This window comes from Protopterus annectens, chromosome 1.part0 (genome assembly GCF_019279795.1).
Source record: "Protopterus annectens isolate FY-2018-M chromosome 1.part0, PAN1.0, whole genome shotgun sequence".
NCBI classification, from domain to species: domain Eukaryota; kingdom Metazoa; phylum Chordata; order Ceratodontiformes; family Protopteridae; genus Protopterus; species Protopterus annectens.
The window spans coordinates 1,104,077,912-1,104,098,677 of NC_056725.1; the positions used below are offsets into that span (position 1 = coordinate 1,104,077,912).

Below are 20,766 nucleotides of genomic sequence, written 5' to 3' on the forward strand. Positions count from 1 at the left end.
GGGCATATGAGGATAGCTAATTCTAGAGGTGTTTGGGGTTGCTGGGAAGTGCTAGAGAGTCATCAGATTTCCTTTGTGGAAATATCTGTAGGAATGGAAGGGGTTTTGAGTGATTCACTGGCAGAGTGGCTACTTCATGGAACAGGCTGGTAAAATGGAACAGGACCGGTCAACAAATGTTAAATAAATAAATAAATAAATTGGTTTGGATATTTTAAGAACAGCCTGGAGACACACCACATGAACTAGTGAATGGTATTCTGGCAAAACTGGATGGGCATTGTTGCTCATGCTTGAAGTACTGATATGTATGTATGTAAGGATGGAAATATACTTATAAGAAACTAGAAGGGTCTCATAATTGAATGTCTATGGACTGTATAAACATGTTTGGAAGGAGCTAATAAGAAGAATAAGCATCACAGCTTGTGGTCTCTCAAATAACTAAGCAAAAGCCAAAAAAAAAAAACACACACACAATAGTTATGTAATGTACAATTTTAGTAAATCTAGAAATAAAATATATAATCGTCATACAGGATGAAGCAGTCTGCTGAATTTAGATATTAAAGACAGGATTTAATAACATGGGCTTGTGTATAATAACACTACTGTCTTAACTTGTCATAAATGACATACACTACATTGAACATCAAGGGGAAGCATGATGATTTTCTTATATAAGTAAATATGTATAACAAGTCATGTAATTGCTTTAACTTGAATTGTAGTTTTTGTAACCCATCTTGACCATATATAAAACTTAAGTGGTTACCAAGGTAACTAATGTTTTATACATGACATCAAACTGACAAAGTTGTTCAAGAGAAACAAAAGAAGCCTGAACGTGAAATGTCACAGAATGTAACAATCATATTCTGAACAAATAATATTAAATTGACAACAGACACTCAGTTTAATAACATGGGCTTGTGTATAATAACACTACTGTTTTAACTTTTCATAAATAACATACACTACATTGAACATCAAAGGGAAGCATGATGATTTTCTTATATAAGTAAATATGGATAACAAGTCATGTAATTCCTTTAACTTGAATTGTAGTTTTTGTAACCCATCTTGACCATATATAATACTTAAGTGGCTAGCAAGGTAACTAATGTTTATACATGACATCAAACTGACAAAGTTGTTCAAGAGAAACAACAGAAGCCTGAACCTAAAATGTCACAGAATGTAACAATCGTATTCTGAACAAATAGTATTAAATTGACAATAGACACTCAGTTTAATAACATGGGCTTGTGTATAATAACACTACTGTTTTAACTTGTCATAAATGACATACACTATATTGAACATCAAGGGGAAGCATGATGATTTTTCTCATAAAAGTAAATGTGCATAACAAGTCATATATTGCTTTAACTTGAATTGTGGTTTTGTAACCCATCTTGACTATACATAATACTTAAGCTGTTACCAAGGTAACTAATGTTTTATACATGACACCAGACTGACAAAGTTGTTCAAAGGAAACCATAGAATCTTGAACTAGGAATGTCACAGAATGTAACAATCACATTCTGAACAAATAGTGTTAAATTGACAATAATCACTCAGTTTAACTTTGCTGATTATACAAAACAGAATGTTGCCATTTGAATCTAAAAACTTTCAGTATATGCCATAAAATGGCAATTTATTAATATGGAAAGGGAACTTGTAATCAATAATCACAATAAGTGAATTTTTTTGTTTTTAACCTACAATTTCACTCATTTTATAATAAGAAATGACAGATATGAACTTCCTTATGAGTAGGAAGTGAGGGAAGAGGGATGCATTCATAATTAAAATGCACTAACTTTTATCAATGTTTACATAAAACAAACTTTATGCTTTAAGTAAGTTGGTAACAAACAAAGTGATTACTTAACTGCTGGCAATGAAATATAACTTCTGATATATCCAATAAAATACATTGTATTATAAACATTAGGTATAAATATTATTACCATCTATTAATATTAAGTAATACGTTTTGAAAGACTTCATCAGTAAGGGTGAATATGTTAAATAACTGTGTGGTATAATCTTTTACTGAGGTTTTATATATGATACATCCTACTTTACTATGATTGAATTGCTTGTCATCTATCTTTCATGTAAAAATCAATTGCTTATGCAGTAAGCAGACATTTATATTGCATTAGAATTCTGTCTAATCTACTATTGTACTATATCTGTTCAAAATAATATAAATATTGCTTATTCCTGTTACAAATATTCTCCATATGATAATTCAATTTATGGAGCTCAGATGTTCTGGAACGTCAAGGTATGAGTGATAATCTGAAGGACCTAGGTTTATCCATCAGATTAGGAATGATTTTCATTCAATGGCTAGTGTGGATCTTAGTTTTGTTAACATTTATTAATTTAAATTTGTTATTTCACAAAAACATTTTTAATATGCCTTACCAAAACATTACTTTATTGGTAAACACTCAAAGTATAAAACTGATAATTTCTTTTAAAAGCTCAAACATATACTTTATAGTTATCAGAGGAAAATGTTTAATAGTCACAATAAAACAAAAAATACATAGTCTAAATAACCTAAGATGGATTTAACTTTATTATCTTTAAATATCAATGGCTTAAACAATCCTAGCAAGAGATCAAATCTACTGAAATATTTAAAAATGAACAAGGCACAAATTGTCTACTTTCAAGATACTCATTTCAAAACAAATGACAATTACAAATGGAATCCTAAGGAATGTATGATACTGGCACAATCCACTTATAAGACAAAGATAAAAGGGGTTACAATTTTGTGGAAAATAAATGTGATTAACCCAGAAATCATTTATAGGTATGAATATAAAGAAGGCCTTATGGCATTAGTAATAGTTAAATATAATAACAGAATATGAACCCTAGCCAATTTGTACTGGTTCAAAGGCATTGGAATAGGAACTGTTAAAAAACACTTGGATTTCATTTCCAATAATTATAAAGGCAACTTAATATTAGGAGGAGATTTTTAACTATATATTTGAGATTTCTGAAACAACAAATAAAAGACAGCTGCATATATCTGCTGTATCAAAAGATTTAAACAACTGGGTAGAATCATTTCATCTTGTAGATATTTTCAAATTTAAAAAAAGATAAATCTTTGTTGTTTTCCCATCAAGATCACAGATTTACAGTCTGCTGAATTTAGATATTAAAGACAGGATTTAATAACATGGGCTTGTGTATAATAACACTACTGTCTTAACTTGTCATAAATGACATACACTACATTGAACATCAAAGGGAAGCATGATGATTTTCTTATATAAGTAAATATGTATAACAAGTCATGTAATTGCTTTAACTTGAATTGTAGTTTTTGTAACCCATCTTGACCATATATAATACTTAAGTGGCTAACAAGGTAACTAATGTTTATACATGACATCAAACTGACAAAGTTGTTCAAGAAAAACAATAGAAGCCTGAACTTGAAATGTCACAGAATGTAACAATCATATTCTGAACAAATAGTATCAAATTGACAACAGACACTCAGTTTAATAACATGGGCTTGTGTATAATAACACTACTGTTTTAACTTGTCATAAATAACATACACTACATTGAACATCAAGGGGAAGCATGATGCTTTTCTTATATAAGTAAATATGCATAACAAGTCATGTAATTCCTTTAACTTGAATTGTAGTTTTTGTAACCCATCTTGACCATATTTTATTTATTTATTTATTTTACATTTGTTGACCGGGCTAGTCTGGCTGGATACATGTCCATTTTCAGCAGAGGCCCGAGGAGAAAAGCTCCACTAAACTACCAAGAACGATACATAAAAAAATCATTACTGTTAAGGAATAGCATCAAATTGAAAGTCATAATAACACACAGAGCGAAAGATAATAACACAGAGAAACAAACTTACAATATGCAGTTCATTACATGTCAACTATTTTGCTTAACATATACTTAGTTAGATTAGATGAGCAAAAGGTGGTGAAATGAGACAGGTAGTGCATAAGAAGAGTGAGGGGAACTAGAGAAGAAAAAAGGTTAGTCTGGTGTGCTGCAGGAACAAAGCCAATGATTTAGATAGTAAAGTTTGATTTTCTGCTTGAATTGTGGCAGGGATTCAGTCAAAGTTATGTCACTAGGTAAGAGATTCCAAGTTTTACCTATAGTGTTAGTGAAAAGGGAAGCACCTGCTGCATTGTTTACCTTTATTGATTTTGTCAAGAGTTTACTAGAGGAGCGAAGTGAGTTCAGATTGCTGTAAGGGGTTAGAAGTTGAGAGAGTATTGGGGTGTTGTCAGGTAGGTACAATATGTTGTGGGCTATAGTGAGTTGAGGAATTATTAGGTAATTTTGAAATTCGAGCCAGCCGAGTTGTTTTAGGTTAGTACAATGGTGAGTCCTAAATGGGTTACTAGTGGCTAAACGAGCTATGTTGTTGTAGCAAGTTACAAGTTTGTTTAGATAGATTTTCTTAAGGTTTGTGTAAATTGGGGAAGCGTAAGGAGAGTAGATAGGAGATGTGATTGTGCAATTTTGATTCTTGTTGCTGGGGTAAGGAAAGGTTTGATGCATAAAGGGATCCAATTTTTCTGTTTACAATCTTGATGGTGTTGTTAATGTGCTGATCGAAGGAGAGATGGTTGTCAATGGTTATTCCTAATAGTTTAGTAGTTGGGTCAGGTGAGATAATAGTGCCATTATTTGAAGATATGGTAAAGTTTAATGGGGGAGATCGAGAGGTGGGTGAAAAGAGGAGGAGTTTAGTTTTTTTGGCATTTAGTAGGAGAAACCGTCTAGAAACCAAGTTTCTACTGTGTTAAAGGTGTTTTGGGTCACTGAGCTGAGTTCAGTAGGGAGGGTGCTGAGCAGATAAGGGTAGAATCATCTGCATTGTATGCAGGTAGCTTGTGGGATAGCAGCTTGAAGATCGTTAATAAAGAGGAGAACAGAAGTGGACCCAGGATGGAGCCCTGGGGAACTCCGATGGAAATAGGCAGAAGTGATGAAATATGGTTTTCCCATATTACTGCTTGTTGTCTGTTGTTAAGGTAAGATTTAAACCAGTCAGAGGATAGTTTATCAGAAGATAGGGATTCAAGAATGTTGATTAAGAGAGTGGTTGACCATGTCGAAAGCTTTCGAGAGATCAATGAAAAGTGCGGAAGAGAGTGTATTGTTGTTTCGATTTTTATTGATAGTATCTACAAAGGATAGAAGGGCAGTGGTGGTACTGTGGTGGGGTCTGAAACCATGCTGGCTGTTTGCTATTATGTTGTGATGAGAGAGATAGTGTACGAGTTGCTGATGTATACATTTTTCCATAATTTTTGCTAGGGGTGAGAGAAGGGCAATAGGTCTATAGTTTGAAAGGTCAAGGGGTTACCAGGGCAGGGGGAATACCACGATCAAGAAGGTGGTTTCCCCAGGGCGAGGCTCTTCCATTGCATATATAATACTTAAGTGGCTAGCACGGTAACTAATGTTTATACATGACATCAAACTGACAAAGTTGTTCAAGAGAAACAACAGAAGCCTGAACTTAAAATGTCACAGAATGTAACAATCATATTCTGAACAAATAGTATTAAATTGACAATAGACAGTTTAATAACATGGGCTTGTGTATAATAACACTACTGTTTTAACTTGTCATAAATGACGTACACTATATTGAACATCAAGGGGAAGCATGATGATTTTTCTCATATAAGTAAATGTGCATAACAAGTCATATATTGCTTTAACTTGAATTGTGGTTTTGTAACCCATCTTGACTATACATAATACTTAAGTTGTTACCAAGGTAACTAATGTTATATACATGGCATCAGACTGACAAAGTTGTTCAAAGAAAACCATAGAATCTTGAACTAGGAATGTCACAGAATGTAACAATCACATTCTGAACAAATAGTATTAAATTGACAATAATCACTCAGTTTAACTTTGCTGATTATACAAAATAGAATGTTGCCATTTAAATCTAAAAACTTTCAGTCTATGCCATAAAATGGCAATTTATGAATATGGAAAGGGGAACTTGTAATCAATAATCACAATACATTTTTTTTTTTGTTTTTAACCTACAATTTCACTCATTTTATATTAAGAAATGACAGATATGAAAATCCTTATGTGTAGGAAATGAGGGAAGAGGGATGCATTGATAATTAAAATGCACTAACTTTTATCAATGTTCACATAAAACAAACTTTATGCTTTAAGTAAGTTGGTAACAAACAAAGTGATTACTTAAATGCTGGCAATGAAATATAACTTCTGATATATCCAATAAAATACATTGTATTATAAACATTAGGTATAAATATTATTACCATCTATTAATATTAAGTAATATGTTTTGAAAGACTTCATCGATAAAGGTGAATATGTTAAATAACTGTGTGGTATAATCTTTTACTGAGGTTTTATATATGATACATCCTACTTTACTATGATTGAATTGCTTGTCATCTATCTTTCATGTAAATATCAATTGCGTATACAGTAAGCAGACATTTATATTGCATTAGAATTCTGTCTAATCTACAATAGTACAATATTTGTTCAAAATAATATAAATATTGCTTATTCCTGTTACAAATATTATCCATATGATAATTCAATTTATGGAGCTCAGATGTTCTGGAATGTCAAGGTATGAGTGATAATCTGAAGGACCTAGGTTTATCGATCAGATTAGGAATGATTTTCATTCCATGGCTAGTGTGGATCTTAGTTTTGTTAACATTTATTTATTTAAATTTGTTATTTCAAAAAAAATTTTTAATATGCCTGACCAAAACATTACTTTATTGGTAAACACTCAAAAGTATAAAACTGATAATTTCCTTTAAAAGCTCAAACATATATGTTATGGTTATGAGAGGAAAATGTTTAATAGTCACAATAAAACAAAAAATACATAGTCTAAATAACATAAGATGGATTTAACTTTATTATCTTTAAATATCAATGGCTTAAACAATCCTAGCAAGAGATCAAATCTACTGAAATATTTAAAAATAAACAAAGCACAAATTGTCTACTTTCAAGATACTCATTTCAAAACAAATGACAATTACAAATGGAATCCTAAGGAATGTATGATATTGGCACAATCCACTTATAGGACAAAGACAAAAGGGGTAACAATTTTGTGGAAAATAAATGTGATTAACCCAGAATTCATTTATAGGTATGAATATAAAGAAGGCCTTATGGCATTAGTAATAGTTAAATATAATAACAGAATATGAACCCTAGCCAATTTATACTGGATCAAAGGCACTGGAATAGGAACTGTTAAAAAACACTTGGATTTCATTTCCAGTAATTATAAAGGCAACTTAATATTAGGAGGAGATTTTAACTATATATTTGAGATTTCTGAAACAACAAATAAAAGACTGCTGTATATATCTGCTCTATCAAAAGCTTTAAACAAGTGGGTAGAATCATTTCATCTTGTAGATACTTTCAAATTTAAAAAAAGATAAATCTTTGTTGTTTTTCCATCAAGATTACAGATTTGGTACCCAAACTAGAATAGATAAAATATTTAATGCCCATGACATACACTCTAAAATCATTAATTTCTCAATCACTCCCGGCCCCTTTTCAGAACACATTCATTGATACTAAAAGTTCAAAATGGGTACAAACCATTAATCTTTATCTCCAAAATTCCAGCATATATAACTACAATTAAAGAGTTCAAACCATGGTTATTATCTGAATTATAGTTCTTCTCAGATATTAATTACACCACTGAGATAAATAAAATAATGATGCGGGACTCATTAAAAGCTTACATATATGGTAAAACCCTAAGTTGGTTGTTGTTGTCTTTCGGCTTTTCCCGGTTAGGTAACAATATAAAACACAGTCCAGAAAAACCACAGCTCAGGATAAGGTATCACCTCACAAAATCAGACAAATCAAAGAAAGGTGAACACACTACGACAATCAAAGCAAACCAGATAAAAGTCAATGTACAAAACAAAAAATACCAGAGTAAAGGTTAAAAACCAATCCTTTATTCGAACAAGTGAGCGCTTTCACATCTCTGGGAAGCTTCTTCAGACTTAAAACACTGTGTTCAAAACCTGCTTAAATATAACACAGTGTTTTAAGTCTGAAGAAGCATCCAGGAGACATGAAAGCGCTCACTTGTTCGAATAAAGGATTGTTTTTTAACCTTTACTTTGGGATTTTTTGTTTTGTACATTGAATTTTATCTGGTTTGCTTTCATTGTCGTGGCATGTTCACCTTTCTTTTTGATTTTTCCTGGTTAGGGGTTGCCACGGCGGAACTCCGGTTTGCTAATGATTGGCAGTTGATTTTCATGAACGCTGAGGTGCCAGCTCGACATTCAACCTTCATCGAAGGCACGCCCATTTACGCATGTCTTTCGAACGCCCACCCAACAGCGGAGAGGACATGCAGACTCCACAGAAAAGGCACTCCCCACACTCCAGCCGGGAATCGAATGGGAGAACCTCTTGCTGTGAGTACAATCCAAACTTTTGTCAGTAAAAGCTGAAAAAAATCAAAAGCTAATAGCATTAAAAGTATCTTCTATGAAAAGGAAGGGAAAAATGTCTCGGATATAGGTGATATTCTTGATGCCTATAGAAATCACTATGTGGAACATTTCCAAAAATAAAATATACATATTGATCAATTAAATCTAGATGAAAAATGCTCTAATATAAAAAAAAAACAGAAAAATTATAACTAGATCTGCAAGCACTCATATCCTACAAAGAAATTACAGATACAAAAAACAAGGTAAAAATAATAAAGCTCCAGGTATAGATGGCATAATTATGGAAATACATAAACTTTTTCCTTCAAAGATACTATCCCTCTTCCATAAAACTCTATTAGAAATTCAGTTGCAAGCTTTAATACCACCCTCTTAGAGATATTCCTTAATCACACCAATCCTAAAGGAAAACAAATCCCCAAACCTCTGCACCTCATATAGACCGATATCATTATTAAATAATGACTATAAGATAGTTATGACAATATTAACTAACAGAATGAAAATACCACAATCCAAAACAATAAATAATAATCAAACTGGATGTATACATCATAGACACACACATGACAGTACTAAAAGGATAATTTCTCTTATAGATTATGTTAATAAAGAAAATAAAGAAACACTCATAATTGGCTTAGATATAGCGAAAGCCTTTGATTCCCTAAATTGGGACTATTTATTCAAAATCCTAAGGCTATTTGAATTTCCTGCATCCTTTGTTCATCTCCTAAAGAATATATATACAAATAATTTAGCATATGTCAAGTTAGGTCCTTTTACCTCAAAATCTATACATATAACAAGGATGTCCCATGTCACCGATTCTATTTGATCTGGCTATTGAAATATTGGCAGATTCAATTCTTAACAATATAAAAATCAAAGGAATAGATGTTTATGAACAATACAATTCTGAAGTAATGCTATTTGCTGATGACATATTATTAACATTATCTAATACAAATGAGACAGTAGAAGAATTAGATATATTAATTGACAAATTTCACAGGACTTTAGGACTCCATTTCAATAAATCAAAATCAAAATTTTTATTTTTAAATAAAAAAGAACGGCACACTATGGATCACATCATAGGGAAATAAGAATCTACCTTAAAATATCTAGGAATTGAGTTATACAAGGATAATAATGAATTAGTCTCAAAAAACTACAATAATATCATCAGTACAATTAAAATCTCTGGAAAAATGGAACAAAATAATATTAACATTTGAAGATAGACTACTTTTTCTTCTTCTTTCGGCTTTTAAGGGTCGCCACAGCGGATCACCTGTCTGCTCATGATTGGCAGTGGAGTTTTACAGTGTTGAGTTGCCAGCCTGGCACCCAACCTTCCACAGTAGGCACACACACACGCACTCACACCTAGGGCCAATTTTAGAGTGTCCAATCTACCTGCAGCATGTTTTTGGGATGTAGGAGGAAACCAGAGCACCCAGAGGAAACCCACGTGACCACAGGGAGGACATGCAGACTCTGCACAGAAGGCCCCCCCAGCCGAGGATTGAACCAGAGAATATCTTGCTGTGAGGCGACAATGCTAACCACTGCACCACCGTGGCTTCCCATTTGAAGATAGACTACAGTTAATAAAAATGTTTTTACTACCCAAGATCCTATATATAGCCTCAGCAATACAACTGTTACTAGAAAGGAATATACTTAAAGAAATAAATTCATGATTGTTAAAATTTTTATGGTTTCCCAAAAGAAACAGAATAGCTTTAATACATCATGTCAGACCATGGAAACAGGGAGGATTAAACTTTCATGATATAGAAACATGTATAAAAGCATCAATATCTAAAACAATCTCCGATTAGATAAGTCCAAATTACTCTGCAAATTGGAAAGAATTACCAACTGTAATATCAATAAATTAATTTGATTTAAAAAAATTTCAAGTAACAGATAAAAACAATTTGCCATGGCACATATGTATTAGTATGCAATATAACATAACTTAAGCCACTAAAACTCGTATGATTAATTATTATATTGACTCATTTAGGAAAATTATTAATGCAAATACAGATTTAAAAATCTGATTTGATTTTTTAACACCATTTATATTCACAAAGAACTTTCCACATAAAATATATACAGAAATTATTAATTTCTGGGAACAGAAAGGATTGGTTTGTTGGCTCCAATGTATCAAAGAACTAAAAGTTTTAGATATGCAAGTAATAAAAACAACATACAACATTCCACAACAGAACTGGGTAACTTTAATGAGTATTCTGTCATATTCACAAGATTTAAGTAGAATAATTAACGATTCTTCATTTAAAGAAATACTTAAATTTATGAAATACATACATGAAATCATATATAATGACTTTGACATGGGAAACAGTATTTCAAAATTTTACGCCATCTTTAAACTCTGGAATAGCCCCTGGCTGCTGTGCATTCCTGGTCTCAGCATCTCCCGACCTCTCCAACTCTCCAACTTGCTTTTCCTGCACTAGGACTTAAGAACCTGCCTACCTGTCAACCAAGGACACTTTCCAAACTACCTGTTGTGTCATCTTACTATCTTCATATCCCTGTACCCTTTCATGAAAGGAAGCAAGGAACTCTCCAACTTGCTTTTCCTGCACTAGGACTTAAGAACCTGCCTACCTGTTGACCAAGGACACTTTCCAACCTACCAGTTGTCTCATCTTACTGGCTTCATATCCCTGTGCCCTTTCATGAAAGGAAGCAGGGAACTATTCAACTTGCTTTTCCTGCACTAGGACTTAAGAACCTGCCTACCTGTCGACCACGGACACTTTCCAAACTACCTGTTGTCTTATCTTACTGCCTTTATATCCCTGTACCCTTTCACGAAAAGAAGCAAGGAAGTATGTTATTTACTAAAACTAGCACTAAAGCTTAAGTTAGTAATCTATCACTTCTAAGTGGTTTACGGCACACTTCCCAGCCAGTACAGCCAGTGGCCATACCCTCCTTTACCCTCCTTTACCCTTTAATAGTGCACCTTTTCCTCTCCTTTATTTTAACCCCCTTTTAACTGAAAATATTGCCATCCTTAATCCGTGGCCAACCATCTCACAAAACGCACTACTGTTGTAATATGCTTTCTGTCTACTAGGTGGCATCATCATCCAGTCTGACCTTTTATACATCTATCCCACTATTTTACAGTACAACTATATTACATACCTGCCATCTAATACTTGCTCTTGGTATTATCCCACTATATCCTCTTACTAAAAGCACCCAGCTGTCCTCCTATGATTGCAACCATTGTATTCCTTAGATCTATATTTACCCACGCCTAGTCAGCATTTTACTGATACTTCTTCTTCTTCAACTGCTCCCTTCACTTGTCTCTACCCACTCTGTTTGCCCCGCTGGCTCACTCTGCTCCCCTACCCTACCCCCAAATCCCACTCACCCCCAGTACTCCTAGACTTATAATCCAAATAGCCACACCCCTCCTACAACAGCCTATCACCATCCCTCAGGCATCAAGTCCACTCCCACTTCCATACCACACCCTCCTGCTTACAAACATTCCTTTTCCTAAGCCCACACAGACCATGCAAGTCATACTGCCACTACTACTACTACTAACTCACACTACTCTAGCATACACCACATCCGTACACTCTAACATACCATTAAACACTACCTTCCACATAACATATACCCACACACACACACACACACATACACACACACACACACACACACACACACACACACACACACACACACACACACACACATACACAAAAAACATAGTAATCTGCTCCACACTATTTAACAACAGCTCATTATTTTATATACACAAAACACTAACCACACTACCTCTCAATAGACAAACAGTATCTAGAAAACATACAGATATAGCTCACACCACAAAACTCATGCCATTCCTCAACAAATGGCTACTAATCTCAGGAGACATTCACCCCAACCCAGGTCTATGCAACCCAATTCTCTCACACAAACAGAAATCAGATCTACTTATTATTAACCTAAACTCAAGAAGTATACCCAACAAACTACATGACTTACACACATTCATAGCCCACTGCTCCCCAGATATATTAACCATTACTGAGAACTGGCTAAACCCTACCACACAAAATGAAGACATTCTCCCCCAGGTTATAACATCCTAAGGTAAGACAGAGATACCAAAAATGGGGGGGTGGAGTTGCAATTATATTTAAAAATACACTTAACCTCCAGCCTCTGGAAACCCCACTTCCCAAATTTCAGAATGCTGAAACATTAGGCTCTATGTCCCTCAAAAACAAAAAGAGAATCAACATCCTCTGCAGTTATATTCCTCTAGGAAATAAATCACCTGTAATACAAGAGATATTACAATGGGCTACAATCAACTTACCCCAAGAAACCAAACCATCCTGCTAGGCGACCTAAACCGAGACTGGCTAGCCTGTAACTCCAACAATCCCTCACACCATATTAAGTGAACGTAAAAACAAAGTGGTTATTTTATCTGGAGTTTGGTTCTTTGGCTTTTCAATCCTCACACCATATTAACTTATTTGGTTTCTCACAATTGATCCAAGAACCCACCAGAGTTGACAAAAAATCCAAAAGAACCTCCATTCTCAATTGGACTTTAGTTAATCTCCCCAAAGAAAATTATCATATGGGCTGCCTACCTGATGAACTGAGTGACCACTGCCCCAAATTCCTCCTTCATATACAAGTAAACACACCCAAACCAATACTGTTTAAGGAAACTAGAGATGAACACAAGGTAAATCCACAAATTCTTAAGAGCATGTTACAACAATCTGGCACCCACTAAAATCTCTACCATTAGACTAGGCGGTTGAGTTATTCAATAATACTTTTATGAATGTTCTAAATATACTAGCTCCAAGCATGAAACTTAGAACTAAAGTCAACTATGCCCCTTGGCTAATTTGGACAACAAAAGCCTTACTAAAAGCCAGAGACAATGCCTGGAAGAACTGGAAAAAGAATAACAATAATCAAGAAAGGCAAAAATATCAACAACTTCGGAAGCATGCCAAAAAACAAATAAAAATGGATAAACAAAACTACTTCCTAGACATCCAAAACAAACACTAAAATCCCCCAAAAGTTCTGGCGGGCTATCAATTCCCTTCTCAAACCTGGCGAAACTACCACCCCAGCTCCCAACACCAATACTGATAATGAAAGCATAGCTACTCAATTTAACCATCACAAAATCTATTCTCTCATTATCTAGCCAGCTATCCAACAATAACTCTAAATTCACCCCAACTATAGATCAAAATAACATACCCACCTTTACACTCTCACCTGTACCAACCTCCACAGTTAGAAAACTACTCTCTAAACTAAAATTCACTACTCTCGCAGCAGACGGTCAACCCACTGATTTCCTAAAATTAGCTGCAGAGTCACTAGCCTACCCTATCTCAATTCTTATAAACTGCTCTATAAAAAAAGCTTATATCCCCCAACTATGGAAAGTGTCATATATTATTCCCCTACACAAGGGTGGCAACTCCTATGAACTATCAAACTACCGGCCCATTGCTATCCTATCCCCCCTTTCCAAGCTTCTGGAGAAATGCATTCACACCCAAGTAATGCACTCCTTAACCTCACATAATTTCCTCTCCTTCACACAGCATGGCTTCTGCCCAAACCATAGTACAACTACTGCTCTTCTCTCCTTTACCAACCAGGCTAATCAACTAAGAAACAACAACAACTTCATATCAGCCATATTCTTAGATCTATCTAAAGCATATGACATGGTCTCCCATAACCTACTCTTAGACATTTTATCCACCATGTCCTTCACCCCCTCCACTACTTCCTGGTTCAAAAACTATCTCTCTCTGATAGAACACAATCAGTCAAATGGCAAGGTATGCTATCCCCTCTACTACCAACTACTATAGGCATTCCTCAAGGATCAATGCAAGGTCATCTACTATTCACCATTTTCACTAACAAACTGCATACCTCCACCCTGCATGCATCACTTATACAGTAAGCAGATGACTCCACACTAATCTGCTCAGCCCCATCCATAACCACTATTCAAAAGTTACCCAAGAATCCTTCTGCTCTGCGGAACAATGGATTACTGATATCCAACTTATTTTAAATCCCAACAAAACCAAATTACTTCTTTTTCCCCAACAAATACAAAACCACAACTCCTTCCTTCACTATCACCTCCAAAAATAGCACCACAATCTCCCCCTGTCCCCATACTAAGCTCCTCGGTGTTGAATTAGATACGGGTTTTCACTTTGATGTCCATATCTCACAAACCATTGAAAAGGTACATAAAAAATTAGGAACCTTATACAAACACAAAAAGTTCCTATCAGACCAAGCATGAATCTCCCTAGCCCAAACCCACCTGTCTACCCTAAAGTATGCATCACCAATCCTAATTCATATCAGGAAAACAGACCTAGACAAACTACAATCATGTTACAATAAAATTGCAAAATTCACCAACAACTCCACCTTTAGAAGTCATCACTGTCATGCCCTAAAGGAATTAAAGTAGTTAGAACTCCCTCAGCTAATTAATTACCACCAACTAGTGCTCACCTGCAACAAGATAAGGAACCCACACAAACCTCCAGCCCTAAATCAACTACTAAACCAATATTCAGCAAACCATCCTCTACACTCATCCAACAAAACCCAGCTCTGTATATCCAAAGCCAGCAGTACTGCAGGGAAAGCTCTTTTCTCTCACACCATCACTAGGGAATGGAATAACCTCCCCTAAAATATCTCCTCAGCACCATCTATCTCACTTTTCAAAAAGTCGCTTAAGTCATACCTCTTGCAGTCATGGCTCTGTCCTTGCATCACATAAATGCTTTCCTGCTCTCCTCCTAATCTTACTACCCTCCTCTCTTCACTACTGACCATCTCTAATATACAGTACTCAAAAACTCCCATACAGGGCTTACTATCTTGCAAATTATTTTTACCTGGTGACATGTCTCCTTAATGGCATCAATTTTTGATTGCATCACTCAATGTGTGTCTTCTCCTACCAATGCTGACATCCAGGGTCTACAATGTATAAGCTAAGTTTGCCTAGAACAAACTATTATATGATATATCTCTTTGATTGTAAACATATCTCTGTACTGAATTGTTTTATTGTTGTAATTGTGTTGTTGTGGAGCTTTTCTCCCCGGGCCTCCACTGAAAATAGACCTCACACAAGTCAGACTTTCCCGGTAAATAAATGTAAAATAAAAATAAAATAAAAATAAATAAAACAACATCAAAATCTCATATTGGAAATATATAACAAAAGGGCACTCAATACAGTTAACTGAAGATATTAAAACAAATATCTTTTTATCAATAACATATACATCCTTTACACAATACTGGGAAGTTTTTAATTGGAAATGCTTGCACAGAGCATTCTTAACCCCAGATAGAATCAATAAAATTTGTTCTTGCATAAAAGGCATATGTTGGAGATGTGAGCAAGTACACAATGCGGATTGGAACCACATTTTTTTTGAGTGTTTTAAAATTAAACCATTTTAGAATGGTATTAATAACTTTCTACAAGCTTTATTTAATGAATCATTTTATTTAACTAAAGCTCTTGTATTATTATTAAATGTGAACGAAGGGCCTCATTTGAATAGGTCAAACATGTATCTAGTATGGACTATAACTTCAAGGAAGTGTATAACAAGAAGATGGAATACAAACACAATACCAACTTTCGAAGACTTCTACAGCCTACTGAAGACCACAGCATTATTGGAAATTAAAATTAGAGAACTAAAACCCCCGGATTTGCTAATCTTCTGTGCAGGACTAGCTTAGTCCTGCATGGAAGCAGCCATTTAGGAGCAGGAGGGCAACGCTCCATGCATATTAATGAAGGTGTGCTGCCTGAGCTCCTATTCTTACATGGAGCATGTAAGAGTGCAGGGTGCATGTCTGAGAGCAGAGCTCTCAGAATGTACATGCCCCCACAATGAAGAACAGCAGAAAGCCCAAAATAATGAGCGAGACTGCTCATAGGTGTCCGCATACCCCCAGCAACATCCCCCATGTGTACAACAGCAATAGTAAATACACAATATAAATATGCCATTTTTTTATTTTTATGAAACTGATTAAATTTAACTGTAGGTGCATGGGTTTGCCCATTGCTTAGCTATGGTTAATGCAGCTTAAATGGCTGAAGAGGATAACAAGGAAGATATATGAAAATGAAGCAATTTTGCAATAGTGTAGTGGGCAGATCATTCGCCTTACGAGCAGACATTCCATTTTCCATATTAAATCATGTTATGACTCATATTTTAGTTGCATAACCTACTAAATAACATATATTTGTGAAATGGAGTACTGCATTAAATGCAGATGTGAGGTGTCAGTGTCATAATGTTGCAAAGTTCACAGATAATCACATGTGCCCCATACAATATATGTACACAGGAATCATGGATAGAAATAGAAGGTAAAATGTGTAATGAATGATAACTGCATACAGCTTCCAAATCCCCCACCTTCCCAAGAACCATTAGACACTATTGTCTAAATTAGTGCAGTGGTAAACAGGAGTAAGCACTAGTAAGCAAGTGTAAGCAGTATTAAGCAGTAGTAAGCAGGAGTAAGCATATGTAAGCACTAGTAAGTGGGTTTAAGCCTGTTTGCATGGAGATAAGCAATGTGCACTCAGATTAAGCAATATTGAAGCTAACTCTCTGTAAGCATATTTAACTGGAGGTTAGCATTGCTTACCCTCACACAAACTCGCTTACAAGTGGTTAAAAGTGCCTTAATCACTGTGTATACAACAGCCGCTGTTCTGCCCAGCAACAAAATAGACAGCCTTGCAGGTCTTGAACCCAGGACCCTATACACTATAGTCACAGTAGTTAACCCCCAAACCACCACAGCAGTACCTAAGTGTGAGGTATCACCAAACAAACCTTCACTGTAGTAAAATCAAATTGAACATGTGAAAGGAATCAATATGCAGTCATATGTTCTATAACCTACTACATAACATAAATATGTGAACTGGAGTACTGAAGTAAGGCCAGATGAGAGGTGTATATGTAATAGAGTGTTGAAGTCCCCTACTAAACACAAGGACCCAATACAGTGTACGTACTCATGATTCATAGATACCAGACATATATTTAAGATGTAATGAATAATAAATCAATGCCAAAAAGCAAATATAATACAAAGTCAATTTTAAGAAATGCTAAGCATTGCACAGACCAGCATAGGAGGTGTAAGCAATGTGTAGATCAGCTAACTCAATGTGACCAGTAGTATACCACTTTAAACAATGCCAACCTTAGATAAGCAGGTTTGTCCATAGTTTAGCCTTTTCAAAATGGCCAATCACGGCAAAGTGTGGGAATTCGGCCCAACAGGCGGGAATGCATCTCATAACTTGTTGTAGCTTCCCCTTGCAGGCTCCATGGCAGAAAGGGGAGAGGGAGTGCACTTCCAGGCACAGTACTGGGTCATCCAGGAGTCCAGAGTCATGGTAGGACTCCTTGTCAAAGACCATGAGCAGACACTGCTGCAGGGCCAGTACCAGGGTTCTCAATATAAGGTGGACATCTGGGACCATCTCACCCATGACCTCACCAGTGCCACTGGCATACCCCGAACTGGTGAGCAGGTCATGCATCACTATGCCGACCTGAAGTGATGAAAGGGGGATCTCTTGGATCAGTGGATCCACGAGGCTAGGACAACAGGGGAGGTCCCAGCTGTGTGTAAGTATCACTCCACTACCTGTTTATTAGTTGCCAGCTCATGTATATTATGAATAGGTATGGCTACGTATTCCTCTTATGTCCTTCACAGTGGCAAGTGAGTGGGCTGCGAACCAGGATGCCCATGGCTGTCGCCTGGAGAGGTTGTGTTGTGAGGCAGGTTAGTAATACTCTTGCATGTACTGTCATGGGAAATAAATCTAAAAGTATTAGCAAACTAACTGCCAGTATAAAACCTGTATTGTTTAAGGCAAGTACTGCATACACCGAAGAATATGTCAGGAAGAGTCTCATATAGTTTGTATGTAAATAAAAGCATAATAGCCTGACAACAAAGTTCTAACTGCTGGACTGCATGTGTATACTCCGGTATCATATGGTAATGTAGATTTGCAATCATTTAATAGTACTGTTGTATTAAGCACTGTTACCCACACTGTGCAACATAAACAGAATCTGTAGAAATGTCTGTATATGACTGGTGTAATCCCCAGAGGTCACTTAGCACAACTGAGAGACACATAGACAGAAAACAGTAAAACGGCAGATAACAAAATCCAAATAGCACACGCAACTGAAATATGAACTGTTGTATTTTTATCACACACAGCCAAGGTTCAAATCCTGGGAGTGGTAGTAGTCTGCATACAGAATCATACCCCACAACTGTACAGATATCTCCAGAATGTCCAGTAAGTTGGCCGATGTCTGCTGCCTGTCACCCTGGGAAATCAGTAGGATGATCCCAGACATATAGGGAGCAAACAGGAAATACAACTGATTGTCACACATCTATAAGAACAAAGCTGGCACACTAGCAACTCCCCAAATTCTTATGAGAGTAATAAGCCATGTATGCCCCATTTACACCCTCATGCTGTCAAGCTGTGACCAGAGTGTGTACAGTAACAGAGTGAGGTGCATTTGCATAATAGTAATGTGGAATCTGGTACTGTGATGGCAACATTCAGGTAGTGCTAAGAAACATTGCTCCCACAGGTCTGTCAGATATGAACACTGTGCCCAGAAATAAAAGAATGATACCCTGTACTGGTACTGATGCTTTGATATTGTATAGCATTGTGACTGATGCAGTTGCTCTGAATAATAAGGTATTACTCATCACTGTCACCCACACTGTACTACATAATATAACTGTCTAGGAAATCCTGTATAAGAGTGTTGTAATATGAGGTCAGAATGTAAAACCACAGGAGAATTATAAGACAGAAAGCAGATAGGAGATATACAGCAATATCTATATACCACACACAACTGTGATGGACAGTGTTTTAGTTTTAGCAGACACAGTCATGGTCTGAAACCTGGGAGTGACAGTAGGCTTCATATAGAATTATACCCCACAACTGTACAGATAAGTCCAGAATGTCCAGTATATGGGCCTATATCTGCTGCCTGTCACCCTGTCCCCCTGGGAAGTCAGTGGGATGCTCCCAGATGTTTAGGCAGCAATCAAGAAATACAACTGATTGTCACACATCTTTGAGAACAAACCTGTCACTCTAACTACTCCTGAAACTGTCATGAGTGTAATAAGCCAAGCATGTCCTATCTACACCCCCATGTTGTCAAGCTGTGACCAGAGTGTATACAGTAACAGAGTGAGATGTATGTGCATAATACTAATGTGAAATCTGGTACTTTTTGTGGCAACATTCAGGTAGTGCTAACAAACATTGCTCCCACAGGTACTTCGGATACAAAATCTGTGCTGAGAAATCAAAGCTTGATACCCTGCACTGATACTGTTTACACTGGTATTGTATGGAACTGTGAGTGTTACAGTTGCTCTGAATAATAAGGTATCACTGATCACTGTCACCCACACTGTGCTACATAATATAACTGTGTAGGAAATCCTGTATAAGAGTGTTGTAAGTGAGTAAAGGTTGAAGAGGGCAATAGTCTAGATATGTCCGGGTTCACCTGCATGTGGTCAAAACATGGCCAGAGTCTGTGCAAAAAGAGATGGACAGGTATGTGGACAACATCAACCTGGAATCTGGAAGTATGTGTAGAAACAGTTGGTGTTAACAAACAATTCCTATACAGGTATACCAGGTAAGAGCTGTATACTGCAGGTAAAACCAGTTCATGTATAAATATGACGACAGCCATATCACTGTCCAAACTAAGGCAATAGGGTAGTGTAGTAATACTTGTAAGGTACAGATAACATAACTGACTAGGAAAGTAATGCCAACTACAGGAATATACTAGTTGTTAATTGACATCTTTCTCTTCCCCCACCATATTTCCAACAATACACTACATACCCACCTCAACTGGTATGTGATGACTTCACTGTTATGTTGGACATATGTACTATTGGTTGATAATTATTGAAATCTGTTTCTATGCATGTGCTATGTTGA

General features: G+C 35.9%; 1 pseudogene; it reads left to right on the forward strand.

Moving 5' to 3' along the window:
• Positions 1-5,412: 5,412 nt before the first annotated feature.
• Positions 5,413-5,527, forward strand: LOC122802078 (annotated as a pseudogene).
• The last annotated feature ends 15,239 nt before the right edge of the window (positions 5,528-20,766 follow it).